At 36.2% G+C, this 7828-nt stretch overlaps 1 non-coding gene across 1 annotated transcript; it reads left to right on the top strand.

The window, feature by feature from the left end:
- Window positions 1-6614: 6614 nt before the first annotated feature.
- Window positions 6615-6721, top strand: LOC123390621. Its single transcript, XR_006605157.1, has one exon. It is a non-coding gene; the product is annotated as a U6 spliceosomal RNA (small nuclear RNA).
- The last annotated feature ends 1107 nt before the right edge of the window (window positions 6722-7828 follow it).

Below are 7828 nucleotides of genomic sequence, written 5' to 3' on the forward strand. Positions count from 1 at the left end.
TTCTGAGTTCCATTATGCTGGCAAAAAAAAAAAAAAAAAAAAAAAAAAAAAAAATCAAGCCTCTTTGAGGCTAAATCTTTTTTTTTTTTTTTTTTAAAGATTTTATTTATTTATTTATTTGACAGAGAGAGAGATCACAAGTAGGCGGAGAGTCAGGCAGAGAGAGAGAGAGAAGCAGGCTCCCGCTGAGCAAAGAGCCCGATGCGGGGCTCGATCCCAGGACCCTGAGATCATGACCTGAGCCGAAGGCAGCGGCTTAATCCACTGAGCCACCCAGGCGCCCCGAGGCTAAATCTTAAAAGTAATTGGTGCTCTCCTCACTATGAATAATGTGACTAGATTTTCAATTTGGAGAAATCTGCTTTTTAGGACACTAAGAAACCCAAATCGTAAAACAACCCCAATATATTTTTTTAAAGCAAAAAACTTTTTCCTTACATTAAAAAGTTAAATCTAACCACATAAAAGTGTTTTCATGGGTGATGGAGAAGTTAGGATACAGAGGGCATGTCTGGTTCCATGAGAGATGGGAAGTTAAAGTAAATAATACATGTAGAAATTTAGTGCTTAAAAGCTTTCTCATGGAAATATAAGGTGGGTTGTGCTCTGGGTCACAACGCTTTCTTTAATGGATCTATTAGTAAGACAAGGAATACATTGTTGCTGGGCAATATACCTATTTGCAAAAAAAAAAAAAAAAAATACAAGGGGAGGAAAATAAATTGCTTTTTTATTTGATCTTCAAATCAAAGTAATGTTAATAATGGAAAAGGTCTTTGAGATCACCAAGTCTAACACCCCCCCCCCAACAAATATTAAGTCAGCTCCAGAGAAGGGAGTTGTCTGTCTGTAAAGCCATAGTACTATGTAGGTCCATCTAACTAGTAATATCACTGTTCCTTAAGACTCCTACCAAGTATGGATATATACCTCTAACTTCCCAGGTGAGGAATGAGGAGATATATATATATATATATATATATATATATATATATATATATGGAATTTCTTCTTTATCTATTCTTCTGTTGATGATCAGAGGTTGCTTCTGTATCTTGGTAATTGTAAATAATTCTGTAATAAATAGTGAGGGGGGCTTATATCTTCTTGAATTAGTGTTTTTGTTTTCTTTGAGTAAATACCCAGGAGTGGAATTATAGATCATAGAAATCATACGGGAATCCCATTTTTAATTTTCTGAGAACCCTCCATACTGTTTTCCAAAATGGCTATACCAAATTTGCATTCCCACCAACAGTGCACAAGGGTTTCTTTTTCTCCACATCCTCCCCAACACTCATTATTTCTTGTGTTTTGATTTTAGCCACTCTGACTGGTGGCTTTAATTTGCATTTCCTTAATTATCAGTCAATTGAGCATGTTTTCATGTGAGCAGCTCTGGGGGGGCTGGGGGGGGTGGGAGTACTTGAAGGAGGCTCTAGAGTGACTCACTTGCTCATACACCCCCCTCCTTTCTCTATTTCTGTTTCATTTTGTCTCTTTCTCAGTCTTCTACCTTGACCTGTGTCTGTCTCTCTTTCTTTCTCACTATCTCTGAATTTTTCTCTGCCTTCTTTCTATTTCACAAGAAACTTTCATCATGACCCATAATTGAAGCAAATATATACTCTGCAGAAAAGAACTGTGGTCAGCCTGTCACATGATTGCTCAGCTGCGACTCAGGCATCAGTTCAGTGGGTCCCCAAATTCCAGAGGAACAAACAAACCTCTGCAAGTAGTGCCTTAGAATTGAGGGGAAGACGGTGAGCATGTTTTTCTTCTCTCCATGGAAGACAGTAAGACAATGCCAGGAACTCCAACAACTTCCCCTAAAGATATTATCTCAGCAGTTTCAATGTCCATGAACATTATACTTGGATACTTTTAGGTCATTAAGTAGGTGAGGGGCTAAGTATTTAAAAAGAAGGTTTAAGCTACCTTGGTAGTAGAGATAAGAACTGCTATTTGCACAACATTCTTGTTCTCCAACTCTTTCACATGGTTCCTTCTCCCCATACCTTTCCACATGCAAGGTAAGATTGTCCTCCTAGCTCCTCTGTTGGTTGGAAGGACTGTGTAACTAACTCTGGCCAATAAGTTGTAAGTAGAAGTAACAACCATTACATATAGGCATATAAAACACTGATGCAAAATGTTCCAGGGCCACCTTTCTCTCTCACAGGACAAATGACAGTGTTCTGGATGAAGGGGTCCATCCTTAGCCTGGGTCTCAAAATGGAGATGGGGAGAAGCCCCAGTCAACATGTGATATTCTATAGCTTGAACAAGAAACATTTTTCTGTGATTGAGCCTCTGAGAGGAGGATCACTCTTTATGGCAGCATAACCTAATCAACGTTGATTGATTTTGAATTTTTGCAAAAGACCCCACTTTGGAATGTGGGGGCACTTGTACTAATTCCTTTTTTATTCTCTTACAGTTGAGGTCTTTGCTGAAACTGAGGCAAAGAACCCCACTGAACTTTCTGCAAATACTCATCACTGTAGTTGACAACACAGCACCAGCTTAGAGGTACAGTGCCTGGCCCCCAATCCTGAGCACACCATTTACGGTCTCTGTGTCCTTAGGCAAGCTGCTCGACCACTCTGGGCTTCAACGTTTTCATCCGCAAAACATGGGTGAATGCTCCTATCCTATTGATCATTATGAAGATAATTATAATTAATACTTTTAATGAGCTTGGATTATTACCTGCCACATAGCAAATTCTACGGTATGCATGCTTCTTAATAAATGGGATGCTCCACCAAACTCCACATCCCATCAGTGCTAACCAGGTACAGATGAACTATCTCCACCTTGATGCTCTTCTTTGCTCTGTTCGCTGGTGTTACAGTTTGTCCCTGTCAGTCTCTCTGTGCTGAGAGGCCATATTCTTGAGTCAGGATGTTCACCTCTACTTGCAGAAAGTTCTTAATTTCTTTATGCAACAATTGCTCACATTTCCAATGCCAAATACTTCTCAGTTCTCATCAAATCAATTTCTATAACTCTGGAAATTCTGATTTCTATTTAGACAGAGCTACATGATGTGGGATTATAGGGAGATTTCTGGCAGTATGCTCTGAAAAATACTAGAGGCAGCTACTTTATTATGAGAATCAAACACACTTTTAAATTTGTGTTACTGTATCTATGATCCATTCTAGCTTTGACCATTGGAGAGGATAAATTGCTCTAGAATTTGGGAGGTGGAGGTAGTGTTATGAAGCTTTCTCAATTGTTATGACAGTCTGAGTAAAGTTTTCTTATTTTTCTTTATTGAAATTATTGAAGTTATTGAAAATCAACCCTCTGTGCGTTGCTATCAAACACAAGCTTTAGCTGCATCTAACTGGTGCTGTTCCCATCTAACCATTTCATAGCTAATAACGTGTAGGTGAGGTAGGTGTGGCTCTAGGATTCTGGGATTTATTAAATGTCATGGGAGCTGGCAGGAAATGAACTAGTAGAAAAATGGCCAGCCTCTTCTTGGGTATGGTGCTTCTGCTTTGGATACAGAATGTTACTTGCTGTTTTTTGTACATTTCACAATTCCAATTTTATTACAGTGACTCTCAGAGTCTCATAATGGAAATATATTATAATTGACAAAAGCTATAGGTAGTTTTACAGTAATTTAAGAGAACTATTTTTTTTCCATGAATTGTTAAAATATTCTCTTTCTCCACTTTTTATGTAGGAACTTACAGAAATGTATCTCTGAAATCCAACATAACCTTGGAATGAATCTACTCTTCTGGAGTATATATTCTCCTTGAACATTTATTAGGACTCTAACATTTTATTCTGCTGTAAATTTTAGTTGCTATCCTATTCTTTACAACCAACTTTTCAAGGTTTAATGTCAATTCCTAATTTGACTTCAAACTTGGCAAGTTTTTGAGTGCATATGAGCTTCAACTGCCTTCATTAATCCTTCTTGTTTTTGTTGAATTCCTTTGGAAGCAACAAAGATAGCAAGAGGTGTGTCAACATAAATTGTGACTGTTGTTTGTGGGAAGGAGATGTGCTCAGATTCTTGCTGAAAGTGAGCCTTTAGGTAAGAAACAGCACAGAAAAAATCCATGTGTAGGAGGTAAATATCAAACAGGAGTTAAAGTCATTGCTTTGTATGTTTTCTGAACACAGCAGTCCATTTTATCTAGTATTCTCATGCACAATACAATCAAAGAAAAGTTAAGTGATAGAGCAGTGATTTATGAAAATGTTTCAGGAAAGTTTAGATTTTCAAAACTAAAACTCAGGCCTCAAGAAGAAGTAAAATCCCTTGTCTGCTTTTGGTTATGTGCCTGAAGTTCACAATAGGTCGGAATCACATAAATTGTACCTGGGATTTCCTTTAGAAATAATTTTACATTTTAACCCTGACTAGAGTAAAGACCTGGTACTGTGTATAGAAATTATCACAAATGTCGTATTTATCTTACATGAAATCAAATTCGTATACTCAATAGCAATTATTAACCTATTAAATAAGGACCACCAATAACCTTATTCTAACCTGAGACTGCATCATGGTTTCTGATACAAAATTCTTACCCTATCCTTTCATAAATCTTGCCTTAACTTTAACACTGCAAATCACAGAGCTTTTTAAAATCAGAGTTAAAGAATTCAGAACTCAATTTTTGGTGGGTAAATTTTGATAAATATCTTTGGGGGGAAATTTGGTAGAATTAAGAGCATTTCAACCTTTATATAAAATGGTCTGATGTGATTTCCTTTCCGAGTTATTATAAATTTATCTTTAGAAACCAAGTCTATCTATCCAGGAGACCTTCAATTCATTTGTCACCCTCTCCCATGTTCCTTGGCTTCATTTCTTACTTGTCTCAATATTATACCTAAAATTTATTGAGATTTAATTTCAGGCAGATAATCTTCTAAGGGACTGGCTGTTGACCCTAAGACAGCTATCATTATCATTCTTTTACCAATAAGGACAGTGATTTCTGAGAGGCAAAGCAATTTCTTTAAGTCTCAAAGTTAAACAGTGAACCTGATATTCAAGATCAGATATACCTGTTTCCAAAGTCTAGGCTTTCACTGCTCTATAACCCTATCTGCTAAAGTTTTCAGTCTTATTTTAACATGTTATTTGCATAAAATCTGAGAACTGAGAACTCTCAACTTGTACACCTTCACATGCTTTAAACTACATGTTCAGTTTTCTAAATTAATGAAATCCCTTGTCTTTCACTAGTTTATTTTATACAACCTTCCTTCCTAGCATCATTTGGCTCTTCTTAAGTCTTACAAGACTGTATCACGTAAACCTCATAAACTAATTTCCCTTGTTACCCACAGGTTTTGGTGAAACCATTTGTCAGTTCGAGCCCAGCTGCCCAGCTCTGCTGCAGATAGTTGAGGACCAGGCTCTTTGGGTCCAGAGCAAATCAATCACAGATAGAGAAGGTACAACCTCCCAGGCCATTGTAAGGGCAGTTTACTGTTACCTTGTAGCTCAGTCTCAGAGAAGCTGTCTGCTCATGAGACCCATTACCCAACTATCTGAGTGAAGATTCTCTACACTCACCTATGAGGTGATTACTATTTCTAGCCCCCATTTTCCATATGAAGATATTCAGGCTTTGGAAAGTCATGCAGCTAATTTAGTAGACTCACTTAGGTGGTACATGGCAGGGCTCAGAGTCCAGATCAATTGTTTATGACTTCGAATAAATTGCAAAGAGTTCCATAGACTGCAGAAGGCATGTTAAAACAGGGAGCAATCCAAGATCCAGAGAACATATGAAGGAGCCTGAGGCAGTAATCGTGCTCCCCCAGGACAGAGCACCAAGCCTATAAAGAGGGACGAATAATCAAAAAATAAACTTCCGCCCACATCTGAGAAATTGCACACTCTTACATTGACTATCTGCATGGCTCATATATTGCTTATATTTACCTTAATGCAGTGACTCATTACAGCCCTCTTATGGTTAAATTGCAATAGAGGATTGTAAGGATAATAATGATATTATTAATTATTCATGTGGAAAATGAAAAGGCTGAGTTGAATCCAATTAAATATGGAAACAAATGATTTCAAAAACGTGTGGAACTGTCTTTTTAAAACTTAAAATCCAAGCGGCATTTGCCTGTGCCATTACATATACGAGTTTCTATTTGTTTATTTATAAAATAGCTATTCATGTGAAATCTACATCCTGTGGAGTGACGGCAGGTGCCTAATTGCTTGCCCGTAAGCAAACCATTACTGCAACTATAACTCTATTACACTATGCAGAGAAAATGCCATGAGTAGAAATAGCTTTTAAGTAAAGTTTTACACCTATTTTGTAGCCGATTCCCCCTCCATTTTAAATTAATTTCTTTGAATGCTGCTTTTTTTATCAAAGGGCCAGGAGATATTGGAAAGTCCAGTTACTGTACTGTACTTATCATGCCTGGTGAAAAGTCAAAAGAAAGGAAACCCTCTTTGCATCTCCCATTTTTCACATGTGGGAAAACAGAACAAGCTTATTAATACACAAGCAGATTGAGAGCATGAATCAATCATATGTTAATTAATTATTAGGTGATGCTTGGGGTGGTAATATAGTGTTTTTTTGAAATATCTACATCCTATGCTCACTTCAGCAGCATGTATACTAAAATCGGAAGGATACAGAGTATATTAACATGGCCCATGGTCAAGGATGACATGCAAATTCGTGAAATATCTATATCCTTTCGGTGCTTAACTCATCATATCCTTTTTCTGCTCAAAATAGTAAACTGCTATCACTTCCTTGGGTTCGCTTGTCAAGTATTCAGGTTTGAGTCTTTTTCTCTGTGTTGGTATTCAGAGGTCAACAATCACTTTTTGATAATCATCTGAAGTAGATTATATATATTTAATCTTTCTTAAATATATATAAATATATATACATTTCTAAATTTCTATTTATTTCTAAAGAATAAATATGATATTTCTTTTCATAATGTATTTTATATCTATATTTCATATATATATATTTCTGTTTCTTTTCTTGAGTCTCTAAATTGATGGCAATAAAAATAAAGAGGGAGAAAAGAGGAAGAGGCACTAGGAAGAAGTGAGTGTCTCAAATCGTCTATGTTTTTATTTCCTAAGGAATCCACAGTCACGACCTCCTACCCAAGTGCTTCTTTACTTGTCTATTTAACTATTTTTCTATTTATTTGTTTGTCTATTTTCCTTTTTGAAGCAAATGCACATAGAATTTTGGAAAAGGTCTGGTCTTCATGGTAATGCAAGAAATAAAAGAAAGACACTTAATACAAATAAACAATATTTTATAGGTTTGTTTTATTATCAGTTTTTAGGTTAGTAAGAAACTATCCTGATAATTTGATGATGCTGTAACTATCTTGATGGCAATGGCAACTGACATAATCTTTTGATAGCTCAGTGTTCAGATCTTCTGACACAGGAACCCCAGTCCCAAAAATTCATAGAAAGAAAAAAAATGGCTAACATTCGTTCTCATTATCTGTAATTTAAAAAAAAAAGGGGGGGGGAAGAAAAGGAAAAAATGTGCAACCACAATGTCTTACCTGGGTTTTGAGGCACCATCGTGGTTAGGTATTATATACTTTACAATATTAAAAAAAAAAGAAGTTAACTTAGAGTCACAGCTTCAAAGATCAATTTAAGTACCTATCTGATAGGCGGTATGCCGAATACATTCACATTTATATTGCCATGTAATTCTTAAAATAACCATATAAAGTAAAAATTTTCCAAAACTAAAACATGTACCAAATTTTATTGTAACTGTAACAAATATGTACATATTGTTTGAAAAAAAAAGAAAGG

The sequence above is a fragment of the Mustela putorius genome, unplaced genomic scaffold, assembly GCF_011764305.1.
Source record: "Mustela putorius furo isolate JIRA1106 unplaced genomic scaffold, ASM1176430v1.1 tig00000129_pilon_pilon_pilon, whole genome shotgun sequence".
Taxonomy (NCBI): Eukaryota; Metazoa; Chordata; class Mammalia; order Carnivora; family Mustelidae; genus Mustela; species Mustela putorius.